The sequence below is a fragment of the Ptychodera flava genome, chromosome 4, assembly GCF_041260155.1.
Source record: "Ptychodera flava strain L36383 chromosome 4, AS_Pfla_20210202, whole genome shotgun sequence".
In the NCBI taxonomy this organism is placed as follows: domain Eukaryota; kingdom Metazoa; phylum Hemichordata; class Enteropneusta; family Ptychoderidae; genus Ptychodera; species Ptychodera flava.
The window spans coordinates 45,294,272-45,321,115 of NC_091931.1; the positions used below are offsets into that span (position 1 = coordinate 45,294,272).

General features: G+C 36.4%; 1 long non-coding RNA gene across 1 annotated transcript in view; it reads left to right on the forward strand.

Moving 5' to 3' along the window:
* The first annotated feature begins 6,573 nt into the window (after nucleotides 1–6,573).
* Nucleotides 6,574–26,844, forward strand: part of LOC139130539 (uncharacterized) — a 76,146-nt gene continuing 55,875 nt past the window's right edge. Inside the window, exons 1-2 of the long non-coding RNA XR_011551902.1 lie at nucleotides 6,574–6,645; nucleotides 8,368–8,441. This is a non-coding gene — a long non-coding RNA (uncharacterized lncRNA). The remainder of the gene's footprint in view (nucleotides 6,646–8,367; nucleotides 8,442–26,844) is intronic.

Consider the following 26,844-nt stretch of genomic DNA (forward strand, 5'->3'; position numbering starts at 1 on the left):
TATTTGAATGTCAAAGCAACAAGAACTAAGTTATTCAATCTACCTACCTAGTTCTCTGGATATTCAAATATCCTGTGTATTAGGTAGGATGCGCCTCGGGGATGGATATTCTGACTCTCATAATTTTTTTCAATTCTTTTCTGATCTACCACTCTTAGGGGCTCAGTTTGAAGCTCTACACTTGTTTCTCAAGTACCAAACTTTGCACGGTGATCCCTAGTTTTTGTTCTTGTTTGGTAAAAGACTGGTTGAAATCCAATTGAGGAAAGTTTGAGCAAAACTGTAGGGCTTTCACTCTCTCAGCGCGTACTACCTTAAAGAGTATACCCACTCAGTGTGTTACTGGATTAGCCAGCACCTCAGACAAGAATTACAGCGACATTGAGACTTGAGAAACTAATGAAGTGGTGTTTTGTCTAAAAGTATATTATAAGCATAAGCGTGGAAGGAATGACTGCAAGAAGATTGCAACAGGCCATCCTGAAGAAAGTTTCAAATAAAGATAAAAAACTGGATTGTTGATTACTGAACAGCTACTGTGCTGGATTACTTTCTGTTACAATGTATTGAGCTGCAGTTCCTTGTTATGATCATGAAGGTAGTAGTTTGATATGCATGAGTCTATAAAGTAATTTATACCCCTCGTTGTTCTTAAATGCACGGAAAATCATCGGCTGTCTTTACAAGGGTAGGGCTCTCCCTGTGTTCTATTGACGATGCCAGGTGTATGATTCTCAGAGTTAAAAGGTGATAATGGAGTGTGAGTTGTTTTATTGCATTTTCTATTGTTACGTTTCTTTGAACGGAATGCCAACCGGAACAAGTCTTATGCGTTCACAAAAAAAGAAAAGAAAAGAAAACGACAAGAAAATGGCAAGTTGAACATTAAATGGTTTCAGAACCTGCTATGAATTGAATTGTTCCTGTATTTGAGGATATAATATGGCACCTTATCTATGTCAAATGTCTATTCGATATAATGAGCGCGTTATTGCAAAGGTACAGTACCAGGTTGATTTTCCTAGCACATTTGTGTACTTTTCATTTGCAATCGAAGTTAAACTTCAGAATACACCCGGTTGGAAAATACATGAATTAGCATGAGTTTGAATAGATTGAAGCAAAATTATAGTAAGCCTATATATTTATATATGTGCTCAATTACAAAACCGTAATAATATGCAAATTACGATCATTTGCATGGTAAAATTTATCATGTTCTTAACACAATGAAATCCCATCCTGATGATTTCAAGTGCCAATTAGTATCATATTTAGCATGTCGTTTCAGGAATATTTGCATAAATACGGAAGTGTTTTGAATGTCAAAATGCGTGGCTATCTTAAGTGTGATCCACCCACTTGATGAAGAATGACGCAATCAACAGAAATTGTTAGAAGTACGCATGCGTACATATTACATTTTTACTAAGCTGTTCAATATTAACTTATACGTCGCAGTTCGCGTGCCCTGAAGGTTTCGAACCTTCCTGTAAGCCTTTCTGACATAAACATCGGACAATGTTACTATGCACCATGGGTAAATTCTCTACGTTTCAAGGAAAACTCTGTACTGGTATTCATACACAGTTAGTCGCAATCAAGCTGTTTTTTCTCTTCTTGGGGACTGTAGAACGATATTTGCAGCACGTAAGATGATTACAGTCTGGACAAATAGTTATTCCATTTTCAAGAATAAAAAGTTAATTGTAATTCAAATGTTGCTATGAAAAATCCTCGAGGGTACACAGTGGTATATATTTCTTCATACAGTGTATTATGCAAAAATCGTCTAATGACACCGATTGTCTATCCATAGATTGCACAACAAAATAATAGCATTAATATATTAAAAAAATGAAAAATATGTCGGTTGATCATTGTGAAAATTCGACAATTTTTATTTAGAGTGTGAAGTCAAAAAACTGAGTATTTCAGCTTTTTCCCTTGAACATTAAATGCAGAGCATGGTTGGTTTATATTTTATGTATAATGGAGTACAGGTAATAGTTTTTCATAATCAAATACAGTGATGGAATAAAATATTTCATATTTTGTTAACCCCAGTATGCTGGGATCAGTAGACCTAATTTTATTAACCCAAATAATTAAAAAATTAAGAGAAAGAGCTTAAATGTTTTCTTGGCGCCATTTAACTAGCAATGGGTTGTAAAACACCCTAAGCCCATTACATAAATCATGTCACATCAAATATAAGTACAACATTAGTTTTAACGTTCAGTTTTAGATTCTGTGAAATAACATGACATGAAAACTTAGATAAAGTGTCTTGTGTATAGACAGTAGGTATTGACAATGTGAATCCACTCATGTGTGTATGGCGATGTGGAGTGTAAACTACCATATCAGCTGAGGTAAACTTTAACAGGAGGCTAGGTATCTAAATCATTTAAGGTGACGTGATTGGTCCATGGGAATTCCTTTATTGCAAAATGGAATATCTGTCGAGGACTCCTGTCAAATTCCTTCCATGGGCATACACGTATGTTTCAAAAGTTTGAAATCTTTCAGTCTTTTAAGCCATGCAGTTTTAGAATGAGGAAACACAATGCAAGACGATTTTTGCTACATATACTCTTGTTTCAAGTAAAATATTACATTTCAAAAAATAGTATGAAGTGTTTGACTTAAATTAGTTGTTTATCATTAATACCAAAATTGAGGATTTTACCGCAAATATACACCTCTTCATCCTTCGAGAAAACTATTGCTACCGTACTAAACTTTAGATTCTCTGCTTTTTGAAAATATATAGTATGATGGGTTTTCTTGCCATCTTAGATTAGAAATATTCCTTTGAAAAAACACTGTTGTGGCAACCTGCAGCTCCATCTTAAAGATGAAACAATTACGTAATACTCTTTGTAGTTTTGCTGTCAACTACAAGCGGTGGAAAGCATACTACTGATTCTGGTATGGTTTACCAATACGGTCTCCATGCTACATCAGATAAATAAATGACGTCTAGATACATGTTGAATAAATTTGTGGCAAAGAATCTGTCTACAAACTTGGTATGTAGTGTACGCTGAAGAATACGCTCAAGAAAAGTAAGGTGCGATTTCTTTGGTACCTGATTGACATTCTCATTTAGCATTCCAAAGTTATCCTTTAAAACAACATTTGGTCTTCTTCCTGACCACCATCACCACCACCACCACCATCATCATCGTCACCGCCACCATCATCGGCACCACCACCACCACCACCACCAAAATGATAGAATAAAACAAAAACGAATACACAATGTATATTGTAGTCGAGCAAAACCTCAAAATATACATATTAATATTTAACTTTCATTGGGTTTCATCTATACGAAGACATATTTGTTTTGAAGCATAATAAATGTAGTCACGGAGTCACGGCTGTCAATAAATTGAAAAATTCATTTCGGGCTTGGTAAATTAACAAAGTAAGATAAGTACTAATACTTTAATGACCATGAAAATATAGAGAAGCCGTGTTTTATAAAATCATTGATATTGCTCATATGCTTTAAATGAGATTGATCAAATACTGCCATGCACCAAATTCTTGTCGTACACAAATCTGTAAATTTTGAATAGAATTTAAAGGTTGTAAAATGTATTGTACTATTTACTAGTATATATAGTAGTGTCTCCATTGATTCCAAACATTGCAAATCGTGTTAAAGAAGTCGCTACACGCTAATAATCAGATCCCTGGTCCCCCTTCGTCATTACTTTACGTTTGCACCGTAAGCTTTAAACGTCTACCTGTAGGAGCTATTTGCCGATTTTCTATCCCTGGTATACTCATTCCCCTCGACCAAAGAAATAAGGAACGTAATACACAGTGTAACTGGCTGCAGCAGCATCCTTCTCATGGACTTTAGACAATCACATTCCTTAGCAAGATTGAAGGGTTGTTTGGTCTAATGGACTGGTCAGTTTCTTCGGCGGGGGGCGGGGGGGGGGGGCGGTGGATTCATGGGGGGGGGGGTTACCCTGTTTTTGACTTTGGTGATAGGGGGGGTCACCATGTTTTTGAAATGCCCAATAGGGGGGGGGGGGGTCAGTGTGTTTTTGAATTTCGAAACAGGCTCATCATTGCCTAAAATGCATCGTGTCAGCCACAAATTTCATCCAGTTGCATTTAGGCGCGCCCTTCGGGCGCGTAACTTTAATAATGAGACATATTTTTCAGCACGCTCAACTTAACATATCAGGCATACATATATCAGAGATATATGTATGTTCAATATTTTTCAGCGTGCTCTTCGAGCGCATTACTTTAATATATCAGACATTTTTCAGCACACCCTTCCTGTGCATTACTTTAATATACAAGACATATATGTCAGAGATATCAGGATGTTTCACATTTTTCTCCGCGCCCTTCGGGCGCCATACTTTAATAAATCAGAGATATATGCCAGGGATATTTTGATCTTTGCTAAGTGAAAGTGTACTATTGAAATCTGCATTTCATATGAAAAGCATGACAAATTCCTGATACTTTTCTGTTCTCTCTATGAGAATTCAGTATGAGAAAGCAACATGCACAAATATCAATGTTACAAGAACAGGTCATCTCAGACTCTGCACACGTCAGATTTGGCTAAAATGCCTCTCTATGGTTCCTCAGGAGATTTAATTGGATGGCTGGCAAGTCTTAACACCCATCTAATTGGATGGCTGGCAAGTCTTAACACCCATCAAAGTTTTTGATTTACTGCTTTTTCCTGTTTGATATTAATAATTGACATCTATTTCTGTACAACAGTTCAGGATATCTGGTCAAGCATAGAAAGTGTGAAATACATTCACAGCTCATTCAAAATGTACTGTATTTAAACTTTAAGATTGACACTTTGAAATTCCTATCTTACAACTGACATGCCAACAATTTCATTAAAACACAGAATGACTTAAAATATAAATGTATGTAAAATATAACACATATAAATACATATATATATATATATATATATATATATATATATATATATATATATATTATATATATATATATATATATATATATATATATATATATAAGAAACTGTAGGAATTCAGGTGATCCCCAGTGGAGCGCGGAATGGGGTGAAGATAGAAGAAACTTGGGTTGAAACACACTACCACACCTGGTTGTTAGGTTCCAAACGTATTTATTATACCTCAAACACAACGTTTCGCTCTAAATTTAGAGCTTCTTCAGGTGTTTCTACAATAAAAAGTACGAACATGAAAATACAATGGTTGAATTGTGTAGGAAAACGAGCAATGTAGAGTTATAAGTCTGTGAAAATCTGGAAATGTACATGAATGACAGGAGAGACTAAAAAATTACAATGGTTGAATTGTATAGAAAAACGAGCAATAACTCTTATAACTCTACATTGCTCGTTTTCGTACACAATTCAACCATTGTAATTTTCATGTTCGTACTTTTTATTGTAGAAAACACCTGAAGAAGCTCTAAATTTAGAGCGAAACGTTGTGTTGAGGTATAATAAATACGTTTGGAACCTAACAACCAGGTGTGGTAGTGTGTTTCAACCCAAGTTTCTTCTATATATATATATATATATATATATATATATATATATATATATATATAATATATATATATATATATATATATATATATATATATATATATATATATATATATATTACAGTATTATATTATTACATATTACAGTTGTCGCGTGCAGGGGGGGGGTCACCCTGTTTTCAAAATTTGGAACAGGGGGGTCACCCTGTTTCCAAAATTTGGAATAGGGGGGTCAGCCACTTTTTGACGTCGGCAAAAAATAATCCACCGGCCCCCCCCCCCCCACCCAGGCCGAAGAAACTGACCAGTCCCTAATAAAGGTTTTAATCATGTAGACACAGAGAAGAATACACCTTGGTCTTTGGTAAGGACTATTGTTGTAAAAGGATGAAAGTTATTTTTATTGTCCGTACTTGTTCGCGTGTTCAATGTTTTCCTCTGCACAGGTTGCTAGAGCTAGTAGAGAATCAGCGACAAATGGAAATGAAATTTTAAGTGCATTATTTTGTGTGGAAATATGTACATCGCTTGGGGAAATATTAAAACTTAATTGCTTGAAAACGAAAACGTAGCCTATCTTACACATTTATTTGTTTTTCTGAAACACAGTGCTAATATGATAATCACGAACCACTTCAAATGGTGTTTCACTGATCGTGTCGTGCACATATGATAAAAACATTTGATTTTCGCATGCTCATTATTACTTCGTAAAAGTATGTACATCGCTTGCGGAAATAATAAAACTTAAGTGTTTGAAAATGAAAACGTAACCTATCAAACAAGGAAACATTGTCACGAAATATCAATGGGCAAACACTGTCGATATCAAACAAATTTGAAACGTCATGATTCCTCAAAGGGAATACACAATCACCTTGTTCACGCCGCCTAGCAATAACCAAATCAATCATTAGCTTCCTAAAGTCGCCCTCATGTTTCATTCATACCATTTATACAATTATATTTCCACGCATTTCTGCCGAATATAACTGTATATAAGTCCGGACATCTGTTACTTTCAGTTAATTTAAGTTGTCTACGAACACTATCTTTCGGCTGATAAAGTTGTTTGTGCACCGGTAGAAGATTCCTACAACTGTAAGTATGCCCGATCTATCGTCTTTAAAGTCAAATACCCGTTGTTTTCTTATGTACATGTTATGCAGAGATGCAAATTTTGCTACAGTGTCGCATAGCATCCGCCAACATTAAAGAATCATCGGAGACCGGCAATACAACATTCAATATTTTATTTTCATATATATCAAGAAAACCAATCCGGTCGCCTCATGAAGTGGTGATTCCTGTTAATGCATGGTTCACTATTTTTACTGGAGGTTAGTCACTAACTGGAAAACATCTGGAAGAAAAACAATTGTAAAACATATTTTTAGCATTGCATTAATGAGTTGAAGTTAACATATAAGCTTAGTAAGTGAAAACATCTTCCACTGTGGACCAAGATGTAACTGAAAATGTTTCCGTGTTTCAGTATCACTGCAGTTGTCTGTAAATTGAAATTTTTTGTCACTATTTTGCAACTTCATTCACATTTTTAAGATCATCATCACGAACAATGTTCACCATAGTTTACTTCCAAAAGTCATTAAATATCCAAAATTTTAATTAGCTGAAATAAAAAGTGCTAAATTTCTTTGGCTGCTGTCATGGTATCACCACTTTGAATAGTAACTGCCTAGTTGCCTTTTGTCAAGCTTCAAATGCCAAACTGTGAAAGCTCATAAGTTATGCAAATTCCATATGTCTTTCACCAATACAATATAACTACCCCATCAATATAAATACAAATGATAATTCATTAAATATGCAAATAAGTAATTAAATCCATGTTACCCCTTAATATATTTCACCGCTTATATATCCTATTGTGATGAACATTTGTAGCTATACTCTCATGAAATGTCGTGCAGCCTTTTTAAATTTGTGTCTTTTTTTCTAAAAATCATTATGCAAATAAACATAAAAATTTGCAAACTAAACATATCAATATCTAATCAGTTCTTGCTATTACATAACAAAATCTACGTACTTTATCTCATTCCGATCCTGTCATGCAGCTATTCTTGAGATATCGCACCGACAGACAGACAGACAGACAGACAGACAGACAGACACGAACAGGTAGACACACAGACATCGCTGCGACATTAGCTTACATCTGTGGACACGTGAGTAAAATAATATATGCCTTGACTGCTGGGACAAAACATTTTGTATCTGAGGAAGGCCGGGTCAAATACTCATTTACCCTATTATCATCCAATAATGCTTCCTTTACGTGTTTCAAGGCTCTGCACAACGTCTAAGTAAAAGGTTCTGACTTTCACTCTCTACATTGTCGGCTCATTCTTTGGGTGTTTCTGCAGATCTGACAAACAGGATCGGCCGAACCATGGGAGGCCATGTCGTAAACAAATACTGTTAACCGTTGTATTTTAGCGCGTCAAAAGTTACGACGAGTGAATTCTTCGCAAAAAGAAAGTGAATTACAACAAGAACTGTGTACCGTTGAAAGCCGAGTCCTTGAGCACATGTCATAGCTTCCAAATATTTTGTTTTGAGTTTGTAGAAGTGAAAGGTGCCCAGCTACAGATTCACAAGCGAATCACTTTTCAAATTCTCGGTGGCCATAATTTATCGAGTCAGAGTCGGCATATGTGATAAAAGAAAGACATAGCTAATTATGTTTTCTTCTCAAACATGACTTGTACAGACATGTTGCAAGTACAACCTAAGATGTTCTTAGCAATAACATACATGATTTCTATATGCTTGTCCTTATTGATTTAAATTCTGCAGATCAACAATGATGAAGAAACTGTGTCTGTTGATTGCCTTGTACTGTGTTCTTGTTTTGACTGTGGAATCTTTCGGTAAGTAGGTTTTCCTTGCCAACTTTTCAAGCATATCATGCCACACTCTGATGTTGAAAGACGAAGACCTCCAGGGGAGAGGAGATGGATATTTGTTAAGGGAGCGTTCACTTATTATGGCCGGGGGTGGGCCGGCAAACTCCAGGGGGGGTCACCTCAAATTTGAAACTGCAAAGGGGGTCATGTATTTTTCAAACAGCTCAGAGGGGGTCACTTAATTTCATAAGTATCCGTCCCGTCAAAAAGCAGTTTCAGTGTTCAGAAATATTCTGGGAGATAAAAATGATTCGTTGCATGATTTCATTCTCTGAAGTTATTCACCTGTAAATCTGAACAAAAATATAATTATCTGTCACATGAACGTCTTGACTCGACAACTCTGAAGTTTGTCTTATTGTAAATCAAGCTCACTGCACTGAGGGCAATGAACAATTCCTATTACTATATATTAGAGATATAGCTAGTTTTGTCAGGGAAATTATTTAACAGTTACCTGTACTGAGACTACTAGTACCATGAAAAGTTAAATAATACTTTTAGATGAAATTCCAATATCATAATTGTTGTCCACATCTGAACTTTTAAATACCCTATTTGAATCAAGTACATTTGTATCAATTATCAAACACCTATAAAAGCACAAATTAATTTAATTTAGCATTGTAAAAAAATTATTCTTAGTTTTCTCATAGACTCTAATATATAGTGAATCAACATTTCGGTGAAATTCCAAAATAGAATTTCTTGCACACATATCAACCTTTAACCAACCTAGGCTAACTAAGTACTTTAAAATGAATTATCAAATGTCTATAAATACACAGATTTTGATAGTTTGTACCGGAAAAAAATATTCATTTTCCTCATAGACTCCCATGTACAGTGAATCTACATTTTGATATAATTCCAAAATCAAATTTCTGGCGAACACATCCATTTGTTACCACCCTAATCTAATCAAGTACATTGATATCAATAATCGAGAGTACATAAATACATGGGTTTACCTATTTTTGTGTTGGAAAAAAGTTATTTATACTTTCCTCATAGACTCCCACGTATAGTGGATGAACATTTTTGGTGAAATTCTAAGGTCAAACTTTTTGTCCACATGCCATTTGTAACAACCCTATTTCATTGGAGAGGGGTAAGTAATTAAGTAATTAACGAAGGAAAAAATGAAGGCGACTATGCATCGCCATTCAGGTTTAAGAGGGCGTCTTAGTGAAAAGACAGCTTGCTGTGCAATGTTTCGTGCCGATCTATTGACCTTTGGAGGAGCTCTTTGAATAAAATCTTACGAATTTCTATTTTGCTTTCAGCAAAATATTGTACGAGGATAACCTGACAGAAGATGAACTGATACCCAATTAAACACTCAAAAAATATGACAAGACATAACCATTCTCATCGCGAGGAGCCTACTGAGGAACCACCCGTAATTATATTTAATAAATGATCAATACCTCAAAGTATTACCATGGTTTAAGGGTGTTTTTTCAACTTGTAGTGAACATTGAATCGTTCTAATTGACGATGATATGCAAGTCGGTATGTAATAAGAAATATTTCATTAATGACGATGAATCATCCGGTTCTTCCTGAAGGTCATGTTAGAGCAGCAGTTGTCAATCCGGGATTGACGCATGAGTAGTTGTTGGCATAGGTTGTTGACAAAAGTCTTCTGTTCTTTTTTGAAACTTATGCACAATAGTCAATTTGCTTGGAAATAGAAATGATGAAAAACTTGCTTCTTTATTTGACGGTAGAACGCGCCTCGGGGACAGATATTCGGACTTTCAAACTCTTACAATTCTTTTCTGATCTACCACCTGTTGGGGCTCTTTTTATAGCTCTTGGTTTAAAAAAACTTTTCACTGGCATAGTTTTTTGAAAATCGAAAATATTTTTTCCATGGACTTAACACAGGGCTGGCGGCCATTATGATTTTTAAATATCGGTAAATCTTGGGTTATTTGTTTCTTTAGTACCAAAATTTGCACGGTGACACTCCATTTTTATTCTTGATTTAGTAAGAGAATGGCTGAAAGTTTCATCAAGAAAAGTATGAGCAAAAGTTTAAGTCTCTGACTTTCGATGTGCATATTACTACGTGACCCCACGGCAAAAGCCAAAAGTAATTGGTCGTCGAATACGCTATTTCGTCAGAAATGTGTATTCAACGATCACCAACCATTCTGCCATTCTCATACTGACCTATTCTTTGCCTTTCCTGGCGCCGTTCTGCCATTTTTATTTATCATCGTCGTTCTGAGTTTTTAAGCCAACAAAATACCGTGCTGTAGATGATATGTCCACTTGTGATGGTGCTTCGCATTTTATTCCATCAAATATGTAACGCGTAACGGACGTGTACAGTTTTCTGACGAAAAAAAGTTTTTTTTAATTGGAAAGACGCGATAACAACCTCAAGGTAGAAAGCACCTCGGGGACAGATAACATTCGGATTCTCAAACTTTAAAAGTACTGTTTAGGTTCATCACTATTAATCTAAAATTTGAAGCTCGTGAGGTAAAGTTTTTACGGGCTTATTTTGTGAAAATCGGAAATTTAATTTTCTCCGCAAAGAGCGAACACAGAGATGACGGCTATTTTACAGCTCAAACGTTAGATAATCTCGGATAATTGCTTCACTGGCTCCAAATATGAAAAGCGACCCCTGTTTTGAAAATTGTTTATTTCAAAAGGGATTGGTTTACAGAGTTCTTATCGAAAGTTAGGTCTCAAAAGTCTCAGTTATTTCAATTACACGTTGCACTGACATATTGACGCAGTATAATTTTATGCGATGATCCAACCAAGGCAATATGTTCTGTGTTATCAAAATCATTTAAAGCAGACGAGACTCCGCTCATTTTTATGTCAGCGGGTACAGATTATGAAAAAAATGATTACTTGCATCATACTTTCGAGCTATTGTAGACACTTGCAGTATTTTCTAGTCTAGCTGCGAAATTGTAGCGCTACGGTGAGGCGGTCGGTGATTTTTGTTTTGCGACTTCGCTCACCAGTAGCGCTACAATGCCGATTGCCCTGTAAAGGTGAAAATAAGCGCACCCCACTGGACAAGGCCTAGGCGTGTTGATGTGAAATGCTACATATTTACTGCATTTGGTCGTACTTTTATCACTACTGAAGACTCAATACTATACTTCACTAATCTTGTCGTTTATTAGGTTTGGAATTTGTTCGAACACGTCGATCGCGTTCCATGAACATTGGGCGTGCGTTGGGCATCGGTGTTTCTGGGAGCATTGTTGCGCTACTGGTGAGCGAAGTCGCAAAAAACAAAAATCACCGACGCCTCACCGTAGCACTACAATTTTGCAGCTATTTCTAGTGACGTGACCTATTCTGGCGAATCATGAGACAGAATGAGCATATCTTTTGACGGCATGTGAACATTTTCTTTTTTCAAAATCCAATACGTTTGTGCTGATGTGGTTTGCCAAGACGAGCAACACTTTACTTTAAACGAAATTTAAGTTGTATGACAGATATACAAGGAGTAATAGTGAGACAGATTTTAAAGACAAACTTTGCGAATAAGAGGTAATCAGATAGTCAGGGGTAGAAATAGTGGGAGGAAGGGAAAGTTAAGTGATTTAAAAGTGACAGAAACCAGATAAGCACCGACAAGGACTGGACAAATAAAGCCGGTAGGGTCATTGCTATAAAGAGGGGCAAGGGGAAATAATGATAATTATGAGTTGATTGGAAAATAAATGTCATGGTTTGGCGCTTTACATGGAAACTCTTCTTACCAGTTGCAATTGAAACTGTCAACCTTTTATTATACTTCACAGAAATATACAGAAACACAGTTTTACATCTTGTCGTTCTTGGTACAGGCTTTAGCTGAGAAAATTACAAACATAAAACACACTGAAAGGCTAGACTCTAAAATAAGGTAAGGTATACAACACGCATTGACTTTTGCGACAAGAAAGAAAACACTCTCGGAACAAAATACTCTTTGCAAACTTTCACGTTAAACACTAGACATTAAACGTAACCTTGAAACTTAGTATGAATTATTAAATACCTGAACTGCAAAAGGAAAAGTCTACAGTGAAATTGAGAAAATATAACTTGTAATGGCTACTAACCTGAAATCTTCAGAAACACACTTTTACATGTTGCCGTTCTGGCTATAGGCTTGAACTGAGGCATACTTCAACTTCAACTTACAGTGACGTAGCAAAAGGTGCGAGTGCTGCTACGTGTACGTGTTACTATTGGTGGATTAAAATGCAGATGTGATGTACACATAGCGATGATTGGTTAGTTGCAAAGCTAGCCAGATAAAACGTTACTGTGAAGATGATCAAATAACATAAAACATGACAAACACTCGGCCAACATTCACCCCATATTTCAGAGAACAAACCTACCAATCACGTTCAAGACATTTACTCCGGACCCAATGCACATCATCAAACCGAAAAAGAATCACAACTCCGACAAAACTTTTGTCGAAGAGAGAAAGAAAGGGAGAAACGTACAGCGGTGAAAAGCTGTGGAGAATGATATTTCGAGAAGATTTAAAATTGAAAGGTTTGCAAGCGGAATGGGACAGGGGAAATAGAGACAGACAAATATAGCTTGAGAGATGTAAAGGGGATGAGAGGATGAGAGATAGGATAAGAGAGTGGGAAGGAGTTAGAGAGAGTCATGCCCTTATTAACTCAAACTATAATCGCGTACAAGGTATCTATTTCTCCGCTAAGGCATCATGCCCGATCTGCTCACTATCTTGTACTCTTTAATAGTTCTAGAAGTCATTCAATAATTGCGATCAAATGCAAGCTATGTATTATCTGGCACTTTGTTTTCGACCTTTTTCGATGTACTCTCGTTTACAGGTAACTCGAGCTACCAGAACAAGCTGAAATTTAGGAATGCATATAGTTTTTGTTCATATTATCCTTGGAGTGGTGCTGCAGTGACCGTACTAACTTTCACTCTAAAGTACAGAGAATAAAAAACTGACGTCAGAAGTCCAATATCTCTTTGCCCATGTCGTCATGTTGCTTTCTGGAGGAAAGCTTTGAACTTCGACAGTAAAATTCAGAAAGTATCAAATAATATACAGTACAATCATTTTTTAATTCGGTTCTACGAGGAATTGCCGTTTTACCTATCGAAGTGTCATAAAGAGAGACGACGTTGAAAACTAAAAACGTAGGACCTCTCTCTGAGTTTTATTTGATAAGTATTGCTTGATTAATCCATCACATGCTACATCAACGTTCCCTCTAAAAACCCTCTAAAATATGCATACTTTTATCATCCCCTGTCCAGATCAATGTATGTATTTACTTTTCAGTCGGCTGTACAATCAGATTAGTAACTGGCGCCTATGAAATGACAGTCTTTGCACTTTTTGCGATCAACACTTCAGTCCAGTTTATGGGTGTAAACGAGCACAAAGCTCAAGGTAGCCATGCAAATAATTATTCTGTCGAAATATCACTAAATCGGCACAATGGCTTACCATAGAAACATTCTCTGCCAACACTGAGCAAGTTTAACAATCACCATAATACTAGGCGATCAAGCTATGTCATAAACATGGGGGTGCCATGAGAAAAATTATGGTTGTGTTCGTGACGGGCATTAGGCCAAGAGTTCTTCAGAGTTCTTCGCCCAAACTGCAGAACATTGCAGAACACCGAGGGTATTACAAGTTTATATACACCACGAATATAAAGCTAAACATGTCACCTGTTGACTAAATATGCCCATATATGGTCAAATGGGCGTTCCTGGTATTCAAAAATCCGCGTGTGATGGCGCTGTTTTTAAAAAGCGGACCCCCGCTTAAATCTGTGATTGGTTAGATTTTCTCTTTCCATGGTAACTGTGCCAAAAGTGGAACAGGTGACAGTACAGTATGCCTTTAAAATTAAGAGGACTCGAATAAAATGTACGGAAAGGACAATGGCTATTTTGGTCAGATACAAAATGATTTTTGAAGAAATACACTTGCTTATAAACAAGAAAGGCGTGTACAGATGTAATGTTTTTCTTCCATATAACATTTTCACAATATATGTTTTCTTGGAGAGAACACTGGAACGGAATCGCCACTTTACTCGAAAAAAATCAATAGGATCTTAACTTTCTTAGAGTCCGATTGGCTTGAGAAGAGAGCAGAGGACAAGAGAACTGATCGTCGTAAACTAAATATAGGCAGCTTTTATACGTTATGTGCATGCTCCGCAAAATACACGAGTATATGATGACGTCAAACAGAGAAAAATTCCATGGGATTATATATTTATCACATGAACAGTATTCTGTTTTTCTTTGATGTGAATGGATCAAAATTAATGTAACAAAGTGCATGATTTTTGTAGCGATTTTGTGTTTTATTTACGCGGATAACTTTTATTTAATGAGTAAAGCGGCCGTCACCCAGGAGATGTGCAAATGTTTACAGGTATGCTTCCATTCATAAATCCGATTAAGCCGAAATTTCGTTAACACCGAATGGTGTATATATATATATATATATATATATATATATATATATATATATATATATATATATATATATATATATATATATATATATATATATATATATATAAACAATGTAACAAAGTGCATGATTTTTGTAGCGATTTTGTGTTTTATTTACGCGGATAACTTTTATTTAATGAGTAAAGCGGCCGTCACCCAGGAGATGTGCAAATGTTTACAGGTATGCTTCCATTCATAAATCCGATTAAGCCGAAATTTCGTTACACCGAATGGTGTGTATATATATATATATATATATATATATATATATATATATATATATATATATATATATATATATATATATATATATATATATATATATATATATATATATATATATATATATATAACAATGTAACAAAGTGCATGATTTTTGTAGCGATTTTGTGTTTTATTTACGCGGATAACTTTTATTTAATGAGTAAAGCGGCCGTCACCCAGGAGATGTGCAATATATATATATATATATATAATATATATATATATATATATATATATATAATATATATATATATATATATATTATATATATATATATATATATATATATATATATATAATATCTCGAAGTATACAGATGTCCTCGTGGGAAATTAGAGTGCTCAATGCAAAAGCAGAGCGTTATAAATAAACAGATTACTTCAAGTACAAAGTAATGAAATCTATTACTTAAGTTTCATGCATCTTGCAATCCTCAGATAGAGTGAAAGGATTACTAGCTCGACATTCTTACATATATGATTGGGACGAACCATTCTATTTGTAGGTAGTGTTAAAATTCGATAAATAATATTTGTTTTGGTGGCGACATTTTGAAACCAACTCAGAGCGTTTGTTTAACAGTGTAGATTTGTCAGCATTGATAATGTGCAGCTTTTCTGATATACAAAGATTACATCGCTTGTTCATGTTAGAGTAGCTCAATGCTTATCAATGATTGACCATGAAATGTCAAAGTCTTGTCCCTTATTTCTCAAGTTCCATACATATTTGATAACTCGGTGTCGTTTTTGTATCTCTCGTTGCTGAACGACTTCATGTGATTAGTGTAGCGCGTCTTGAAGGTGTTATCAGTGAGGCCGATATAAACCCCCTCTCGTTGTCCTCCGTTGATAGTTGGCCTTGTACACCACGCCTTTGACTTGACAGTTACCCTTCAAGGGGCATGCCGACTTAACCCTGCAATTGCAATCAGCTGGTTGGTCCTTACGCTGTTCTCCGGAGATTACCCCTTATTGTGCGATTTGATTATACTTGCCATATACCTCATACAGCTATAACTCTTTTAATTGTGTTTCTGTTGAAGATCTTGTGAAGTTTAGACCCCTTTGGAAAATATTTATCGACAAGTTGGAGAAATTTCCTGCCGATGTTAGTTTAAACGTTCTTGCTGAAAGGGGGTTGAACAACGTGATATGACGCTTCCTGTTATTGCTTCTCCTCGCTGATTGGTAAGGCCCTTTTCAGAGCTTTCAAACAGTATAACATTTATATGGTTTCATAATTCATGGTTCGAGGCAGAAAGGGAAACATTACCCCTACCCCATATGTTGTAATTTCGTTCTTAAAAAATCACTTAAAATCGACACAAACTGAAAGGTTTAAGCTTTGTAACTTTTAAATATGCAACTTTTCCCCATAAATCTATATATTTTTAGAAAGGTCTGATGCAGCACTTTCAAAAGATGTAACATTTTTATGGTTTCATCATTCATGATTCGAAACAGAAAGGGAAACATTACCCCTACCCCTTATGTTACACACGGATATATGGCATACCGCGTAATAAGAAAACAAGCTCATGCACCCACTAATCTCAGGACAAATACTTTTAATGTTATTTTCTTGTTTATTGCACTAAGTTCTTCCAAAAAATATATAAATACTTATGAAAAATCGTTTGGGGGAACGGGAACTTAATTATTGGGTGTGAAATTTAGCAAATTTTACGATTTACGGTCAATGGCCGATATAAAGCCTGATTGACGTTCGAATATTAATTTATCCCTATTAAGTTATATATCAATGAAAAGGCCATAATCTTGGCTTTTTAAAAATGTAACGTTTATAGTATTTTATTCTTAATGTTTCCGTCGAGCGGTAAATACGTGACCAAAGATGGCGCCAAATGAACCCCATGGGACACTATTTGATTTTGGGAACATCAAAATCCATTAAATATAGACCCTGAGGATTGCAAAAATGTAGGTTAAAAAATACATCCATGGGGTGCATGGGAACCCTACCTTCCGACTAGACTAAGGTGAGAACCGAACATTGCGTATAGCATAACGTTGAATAGTCAACCTCACAATTACTAAATATTTAGCTATGCATACATGAAAGGATAGCAATAGATCGACGGTGAATTTTACATCAATTTGAAATGCTTTCCGTATGTCACAGGTCTTCTCATTAGCTTCAACTAATCTCGAAAACAGAAACACAAATCAGGTGAGCGAAGAACAATGGCTAACGACTATGGTCGTGAAAGTACGATTCCAAATGGTAGACTGGCACTGTGAATGCGAAGAATTGCTTGACATTGAGTTTTCGCCTATGAAGTAGTCTCGTCTAACGGGAAATTTAACGTTGGAGACGTCTACAAACAATTACTCTTGGTGATAAGTAGACTGACTGACCAAGACTGCTGTATACAAAGTACATTTATGTATGAAGAATCACTGATCAACATCCCACCATATAATCCAGTTAAGGTAGAATGAGCCCCTTGGAAAGATATTCTGACTCTCAAATCTCTACAATTCTTTTCTGGTCTCCCACTTTAGGGGGCTCATTTAAATGCTCTTTGAGAAAAAAAACCTTCACCATCTTAGTTTTTCGGATTTCCAAAATTTTATTTTACCAAATAAAATTAACACAGGGGTAGTGGCAATTTTGATTAAAAATATCGCAAAATGTTGAGTGCATTGTTTCGCTAGTTCTAAACTATGCGGGTTGATCCCTGATTTTATTTGATTTGGTAAGAGAATGGTTGCAAGTTTCATTTAGGAAAGTTTGAGCAAAAGTTTAAATCTTTCACTTTCGGGGCGCATACTACCTTAAGTCCCGATCGGATTAGAGCTCATAACGTATGGTGCCTGGTCTCCTAGCAAAGACAACGCAGTCAAAATTACTAGGCAAAATCCAACTCTCAAAAAGACTAGTTCAATATCCGAGTTAAGTTGCTGGAATTATTTTCTCTTCACACTCTATTCATGACACATTCGCACATACAAACTTTCTATTATGCATCGCACTCAAACTTAATTTAAGCAATAAATATATCACTAAAGGGGCTTTCGTCAAACGGGAAGAATATTATATTCATCATTTCCTTTCCAGGCTATATTTTTCTTCTTACTTGCTCTCTGAAATTTTGTATAAACGTCTTTAAATTGGAGACACCTGTGTCGACTGCTCAATAATGAATGAAGTCTTATTGAAAGATACCATGAAGTGTCGCCACTTCTTCAGGGAGCTATTTGGAAACACGTACCCTGTAGTGTTGTCGTCGTTATCCTTGCTAAAATACCAATGCAGATTCGTCTTTTTCAAGTATTTTCGACGTGAAGTACACAAGCAGACTACGGTAAGATGTTTCTGATATTCCTATTTTTAATTTGCATTGCATCACCAATAGATCCATCATAAAACCAATATGGCGGCGCTCATCACTATTCAACTTTCCATGCTGGTCTTTTACAACACAGTTCAATCCATCGAACCTGACCACGAACAGCTTACACATTGCCGTTGTCATGAAGAACGATGCTCAGTGTGGTAAATGTAAGCCCAAGTCCCCACCCCAATTTCTTATATTTCTATTTATCTTAATTGCAACGATGTACAAACTAACCCGGATCAAGCGGGCAGTACTGCATATGTTTGTTGAACATATAGCCTGTCAATAGCTTGGCACCAAAGAGCGATAACAGCAATACCTTGACTAGTGGTTCCATACCAATTGCCAGGGAGTTCATAGTAGTACCAACACCGAACTAGTAGAAAGTAGTGGTATTCATTGGGACTGCATGAAATGTGGCAATCCTAATTACAGTTGTCATGTTTTGGTTTATCAAGTCTTGACATATACAACCATTACAGTGTTCTGGCAGATTTATCGATACATGGAAGCTTCTAAGTTGATGTGATGAAACCAATCCACACGACGACTCCTGAACGGAAACAAATAACGTCGTCTGCAAAACGCTCTAAGCCAATCTGTATTCTGAACATTAACTGCCAGTCAATAAAGAAGAAACTCTATCGTCTTGAAAATGAGCTTGCCAGTACCAAACCAGATATTGTCATGGGTACTGAAAATGGCGTGATCCATCGTCGCATCGATATCAATAAGTGATAGTCAAACATTTCCATCTAACTTCAAACTCTGGAGAAAACTGAATAAGTAGTTCTGAGGAAGGAGTCCTAATTGCTGCCAGTGACACTTACCTGGGTTCTCAAGTAAACAAGTTACAAACAGATTGAGAAATTGCATGGGCAAAGATCAAACTTGCCGGAAATAAGAATCTCCTGGTCTGTTCATACTACGACCCAAGAACCTCAAGTGAATACTGTTATGTAGGTCATTTTCACACATTCATCATGACCTGAGTTCAATTAGTCTAGAGCATTCTCAAGGTCACTGCCCTTAATGACCTCACAACCTTGAATTCAATTAGTCATGTTTGGAATGTTCTAGAAATTTAATTAGTTGTGTAAGAGAGATAATTTTAGAACAGTAATTAGCATGGCAATAAAAGTTCTAGATTGTTCTTATATGCCTTTATATAAGCACATGGGTATAAAAGGGACGAGTACAGCTTCCAGTCAGACTTTTGGGATCGTGTCTCTTGTGTGTTACTAAACTCCAGCAGTAGTCATTCTCAAGACTTTTCAAGACTTCACTGCCAACGCTGGATTTATACTGTGGACTTTGTGCAGCTTCAAGCCTGCAAGCCAAAGGACTGTTCATTCATCCGACTGACTGTTACAACTCTGAGACTGGAGCTTTGCCGTCCCAGCTGAGATAAGTAGTCTGTACACTTTTAAAGCTTGTACTCTATCCCTGACTTAGCAATTAGTTTTATTTTCGTAATAATTTTTGTTTCAACGGAAACTGCTGAGTTCATCCTTTTTGTTCGTTTTCTCTGACGTGACAAAATATTTTATCACAATTTGAAACACCCATTAATAGGGCTAGTAGTATGCAAAATTCATGCTTAAAAGTTGTTGGAAACTTCAATCTCCGGATGGAATTGGAAATCAAAAATCATGAAACCAAATACATAGTATGCCAACATTCATTATACGTTTTCAGATATCCTTGATGATAATGGCCTTGTTCAAGTTGTTGAAGATCAAACTAGAAATAGCAAATACCTTGGATCCGTTTATTACAAATTTGCCCAACAAAATTAAACATATTGAAGCGATGCCTGGTATCTCTGATCATGATATCGTTTACATGGCAGTTAACATGAGTCCCTTTCGTAATAAACAGAAACCTCACAATATACCATTGTACAAAACAGCCAGATGGGAAAGTCTACAGAAGCACATGACATCAATACTCTCAAAAATTGAGAAAATGGTGAAAGATAATGCGAAGTGTAAACGATCTATAGAATACTTTTAAACAGTCATTAGTAAATTCCATCGCAGAGCATATACCACATAAAATTGCCAGGGCAAAGGACGGTTTTCTTTGGATCACACAAGAAATCAGACAACTGATAACAAAAAGCGATAGATTATACAAGATCATGAAAAAATCCGTCGACCCAGATCATGTCACTCAGTTTAAAGAAATGAAACACCTCGTACAAAGAGACTCCGACAGACATATGGGAATTACATTGAAGATATTTTTACTCCACCACAGCAGAAAGATGATAAACAGTCGACTATAAAACGCTTTTGCACCTACATCAAACATAAAATCCGGTAAACCTGGAGTAGCTACACTCAGAGACAACGGCCGGCTTTGTTTTGTTGCCAACAAAAAGCAGACATACCAAACAATCATTTCCCGACTGCTTTTCATTCGTGTCATTTGTGCTGCGTCAGACACTCGACTTCGTCTCGTGTCTGACGCAGCACAAATGACACTCATCTGACTCATGCTGATACGACACAGGAACAGGCGATATTGGGTAATAACCTCTAATTATTACGTATGTACCACAGTTTACTTGCGCGCGTACTACCGGTATTTGCACTGTAGTGCAATACCAAAAACATTATGCCATTTCTTATGTAAATGAGTATTTAGCAATTTAAAGCCGAATTATTTTTTTTTGTAACCATAAAAAAATGTCGTCTACAAGATTTCATTTCACTTTGATTCGGTGCTAGTTATCGTGGATGACATTACCGATAAACATTACGACAGAGAAAATTGCATGTCCTTATCGCAGTGTGTGGATGATTTTATTATCCAGAAGAGCACTTTGTCGTCAGTGAAGCAAAAAGACAACGGGCAACGTCGGCGCAGCCACATTTATGTGTGGTTTTATAATTCACGGTGGGCGCTGTGGCCATGCATGGCCACGGCGGCGACCGTGTATCGAACCACGCCTAACGGTGGACGCAGCGGAAGGAATTAAACAGTCAACATCTTCAGTGCAGAGACGTTTTTGCCAGCAGTTTTCTCATCGAACATTCCCTGTTATCAATCTTTAAGAATATTAGAACGTCATTTGCGTGCAATTTACTCGTGTTTGTGTACACGCTATTGATAACCAGTGAGCGCTTGTGTGCCATGCGAAGACAGAAATTTGATCGTTCGACAAGTTGCGTTTGCCGTATCTTACTCTTACCGACTTCAAAGTGGTCCCCATCATAAATGTCCGGTAAGATGGGGGTTTAAACTAAAGTCTGACAACACCTACCGCATAATGGACGCTTTTGTTGTCACATGGACGTTTCTGAAGTAATATCAGCTGCTATTTTAGTATTTAATACCTAAAGTTGAAAAAATGTACAAAATAAGGACTGAGTACAGAATTAACAATGAGGAGGGCTAGTGTCTATATCAATCATGATATAATATAAAGTGACTCATTTGAAGTCATATCGACATTTGGAAGTCATTCTAATCGCTGATCTTAAATACATGAACGGATATGAAATACAATTTGCAGCAGTGCTGTGGCGTATCAATCGCACTTGCTGGTCACAAAGTCATCGCCACAAGCCAGCCCATAGACATTTTTGGTAGTTTACTTCGACCGGTACTATAACACTGGTCAGTTCACGACCATTGTCTACTTCTGCTAGCTACCTCGATAATATAAACATGTATTTTCAACCGTTTTCCCGTGAGCCGACGTCCACTGGTTATTACATCGAAAATTACTTCTTTGGATGATTTTCCTGGCCAGGTACCACTCCCAGAAATCATGATTTGACCCTTGTAAATTTACAGTAAGTTAATTTGTCACCAAATATCGCCTATTTTTGTCAAATTTTAATTTAACCTTTCCATCTGTAGCACGGAAAATGCTTCAAGCTTTGCAACGATGGGTCAACTGTTCTTGAAAGTGATCGGATTACGATGGAGCACGATTTTTTTTCGATCACCATGCATTTCCCTGTACGATTGACCCTTCGCTCAAAACAACGCGCGCCGGATCAATCGCCGAGAAGTCAACCAAAAGCTGGTAAAGAGTACGAAAAAACGTCCAATAACGCTTTGCCGAACATGATCAAGGGTAAAGAAACTCAGAAAACTATTGCATCCGGGTATCCAACAGTCTTACTCTATCGGTCACGGTGGATCGCGATCTCAGCATAACATTTCAAAGCAAGTAACCGTCCGTTACATATACAGTACGTGACTGGTTCTTGCTTTAACCTCATTACATATAGGGTACGCCATTGGCTCTTCCCAACTATCCTATATATGGACATTACCTGTAGTGGTTTTAGCAGTGCTAAAACGGGCCCCTAAACCACACATTTTCGAAAATTGCCCAGTCTGTGCGTTTAAACGTACCGATCTAAACTTAATCCGAAACAGTCCTCTTTGTTTCAAAGGACGAAGTCCGAATTTCGATATAAAGATAAAGTATGGGTCTGTAAATCACCTCTTGGTGAAAATAAGTTGGGGTCAATGATGAAAGACACCTCTGATACATAGATCTTTATATAGCTTATAAAATGAAGCTAGTATTCGTTCATACACAAATAAATTGACACTTCCTCACAGTAACGGTATATCAGATATTCTTTGGCAAAGTTTAGGCTGTGGCAGACGACGATTTTCTTACGATGTAGAAAAGTTCAAAAAAGAACAATAGGATTACTCCTGGTGACTGCGACGAAAGTTGACATCAAATGTAACAAGCAGTGTCAGCGTTCAGCTCTCGCTGAATCGGGTGGCATACTATGCAAAACTGTATCACAGTTTCTGTCATCTGAAGTCTGGATTATTTCAAAACTGCTTGTTTGGTGGTACATTAACGTCCAAATTATCCATCATTCAAAAATAGCGCCTGTAACCTCACTGTACCATTGAAGACTGAATGTTGGGATGGTCGACGCATCGGTGCAAAATGAGACAAATCTATTTTTAGTATGCCAAAACTGCCAGGACTATATGTCTTTTGTAAATTTCCAACAAAGTTTTAACTTTTTCTTTTGGTTTTAACTCTTAACCCATTTTCTGTGTCTGCAGCAGGTCGCAAGTTTGCGTTCGCGTTGAATGTGAATAAAATGCATTGTTGATCAACGTAATGCGTATGTTATGGTAGGATTCTGTGTCTATTGTCAACGTAATCCAAACATAATCAAAGTAAAATTTAAGTTGCCCACGCGGAAATAGTTGAAAAATGCAAGGTTAATTGAATTATAGAATTTGTCACTACATAAATTTACAAAAAAAAATGCGTTCCTATGATATAAAAGCAAGCATTGGGCCTCTGAAGTTACACGGGCGTATATAAATAATGGAAGACCAAAATATTTCCATTGACAATGATTACATGACACATGAGTATTAATAACTCTTTTCCTAGAGTAAATGAAGCAGGGCAATTAGTTTTAATAAAATGAACAAACAATGTGCATTTTTCAAGTTACACTATAAAATGACAAAGAACAAACACAGGAATTTACACAATAATTACATTAAAGTTAGATAAAGTTAAACTTTTGAAGTGCGACTTTGGAATTGAGTTGTGACATAAATGATTCAAACGGGTTTGTTTTGTCGAACTGTTATGCATTTCAAATTGTGTAGGAGCAATGGCATGATCAGGTCAAAGAAAGTGAATTTGGTATGATTGACAGTTGACATCTTTCACTATCGTTTCTGTGCTCCCTGGAGGTGAATGCCATAGGCTATAATTGGTTATTAATTATGATCAGCTCTTCAGATGTCTGTGGAGAGAAAAAGGGAAATACATATCAAAATATATGCAAATATATGCAAATGAACTAATTATGATATGGGAAAAACTTATCAAACTTTCAAAAATCTATTTTAAAAATATTGCAAAATGTAAGAATGACGACTCATGGCATGCTCATTAAGCAAAAGAATATATGTTAAATAAAACTTGGATCAAATTCACTCCATTTACAACCCTTTTCAGAATTAGAGCGCGAAGTCACTGCAGTGAACTGCAATAGAACTGCTCACACTAATTAGTTTCAGCTGTAGCCAGCTGGCAAAGTCGACAACATTGTATGTCCCATGCAGACAGTTTGTCTGGGGAAGTTGAAATAAAAAAGATTTGTACATGGACCAGTGCATGGTAATGTTACATTGTATCTTAATCTTGAACACAGGGTGCCAATCGTAGACTCTCATTTACAACTCGAGCCTCAGACAGAGCTAGTTTTGCCTTTGTACAAGCAGACTTTTTGGTAGCCTTTTTCAACACCAAAGTGGCCACGGCTACAGCTGAAACTAATTAGTGTAAGCAGTTTTATTGCAGTTCACTGCAGTGGCTTCGCGCTCTAATTCTGAAAAGGGTTGTAGTTTGTTGATGGCTTAATTTAGCTAATTATAATATGAGATACTCATAAACTTCAAGCATGACTTAAAGTAAGTGTAGCTGCTGAAGCTTAGAAGTCATATCAAATTAAGTTATAAATATCACATTCACTTTCAGCATATACCCAAGTACAGAGTTTCATTATGTACAAGTTTTAAATCAGAGTTACATGGTCATCATAAATGTACTAGTAAATATAAGCAATGTACTCCAAGAAGTCCAATCTAATGCATTTTGATACACTGCCTTATTAAAGTTTTATTAAATATGCAAATGATCTATAAATTAGAATGTCATAGATATGAATCTTTTACTGCAACTAACACTAGATATGATCAGCAAAAGGCAAAGGGCCAATTTAAATCTTTGCACTGAATATGATATATAGCCTAATTACAGACATTAATTAAACATGAAAATGAGCTTGACATAAGAATCTCACTCTTCGTGAACAGTGTTTTGAACGCTACAAATGAAAATGAAAGCCAAGAACACAGAGAACGAAGGGCTGTACTATTTACATTTGTGGACACGTTAATTCCGAATCTGTTCAAGTATAGAACTAGTGAAAGCATTGTGTGTTGTTGTTATTGTCAGGCCCGACACTGTTATGCCAAATTTAGCAGGAGAACACTCACTAGACCGTATAATTGCAATATTAAATCATATTAAACAGTTTGCTTATTTTACAACTTGGATACTTTGCTGTCCTCTTGAAAGTGTTCAGTTTTGTACTTTGTCCAATTTTGTACTTTGTCCAATTTTGGAATGTACCATACCACACTCTCTGCTAGTGTGAGTTGAGTATAATAAAGATTGATTGTTTGATTGATATGTTACACGAAAATCGATCCATTCCGATCCTAGAATCTGCATGCCGAAGCTCAATTGAACGAAATATTGCAAGTATAATGTAAATATAGTAATTAGTAAACAAAAATTATTATTTTGCGACATTGTCAAATCCCCAAAAGTTGGGCGTACCGTAGCGATCAAATTCCCAGCTGCCGGAATACGATGTCCGATCAATTTCCCTGCACTCCCGTCCCCGTGGAAAACACTGATAAGTGCATTACACGGAATAACCAAAGAAAAAACAAACAAACAAAAACAAAACAAAAACGCGGTAAAACCTAGCTTTTATATCCCATACCAGCGGGAACAGAACTATTGGTTCAAACATCATGAAGCCCATTGGCTATACAAAGTCTTCAAAAGTCATGCGTTAAAACAAAGTCTGTTTTCGATGATATTCGCATGGTTACGTTATACAACTTTAGAGTCCTATTTGAACATCAGGCTACATGAAAAATACGAAACAAATAAAAAAATATTACGAACAGCTATCGACAATTTCACAATCTTGCAAGACAATTAAGACATACGGCTGGACACTTGGGCGATATAGGACACCGTTCGGGCCTCCGGCCCATTCATTTTGTCAAAAAGTATTGATCCGCTACAGAGTTGTTGTTCATTCGTAAATGTTCATGACCCCGGGACGGCTATCCGTGTTTTGATGCATTAAGTAATGATTGACAGATAAATGTATCAAAGTTAACAAATTTACAAATTTCACGTAGCCGACAAATCCTTTGATTGGCAGCGTTTACATAATAGTTGCCGCGTTCTCGGAATTCAGTCTGAAACAAACCGCTAGTCTAATAGTTACGATGCAAATTTTGGCCTTGAAGTGTCCAGTATTTCAATCCGTGGTTAATGTAGTGTAAAACATTATAACTCAATCGTGTTTTTGCTCTCGTTATTAACATTGCAACTTTCTGAATAGTGGAATTTCACTTACAGAATGGACGTCTTTCATACGTTTATGATTGCGGCTTCTT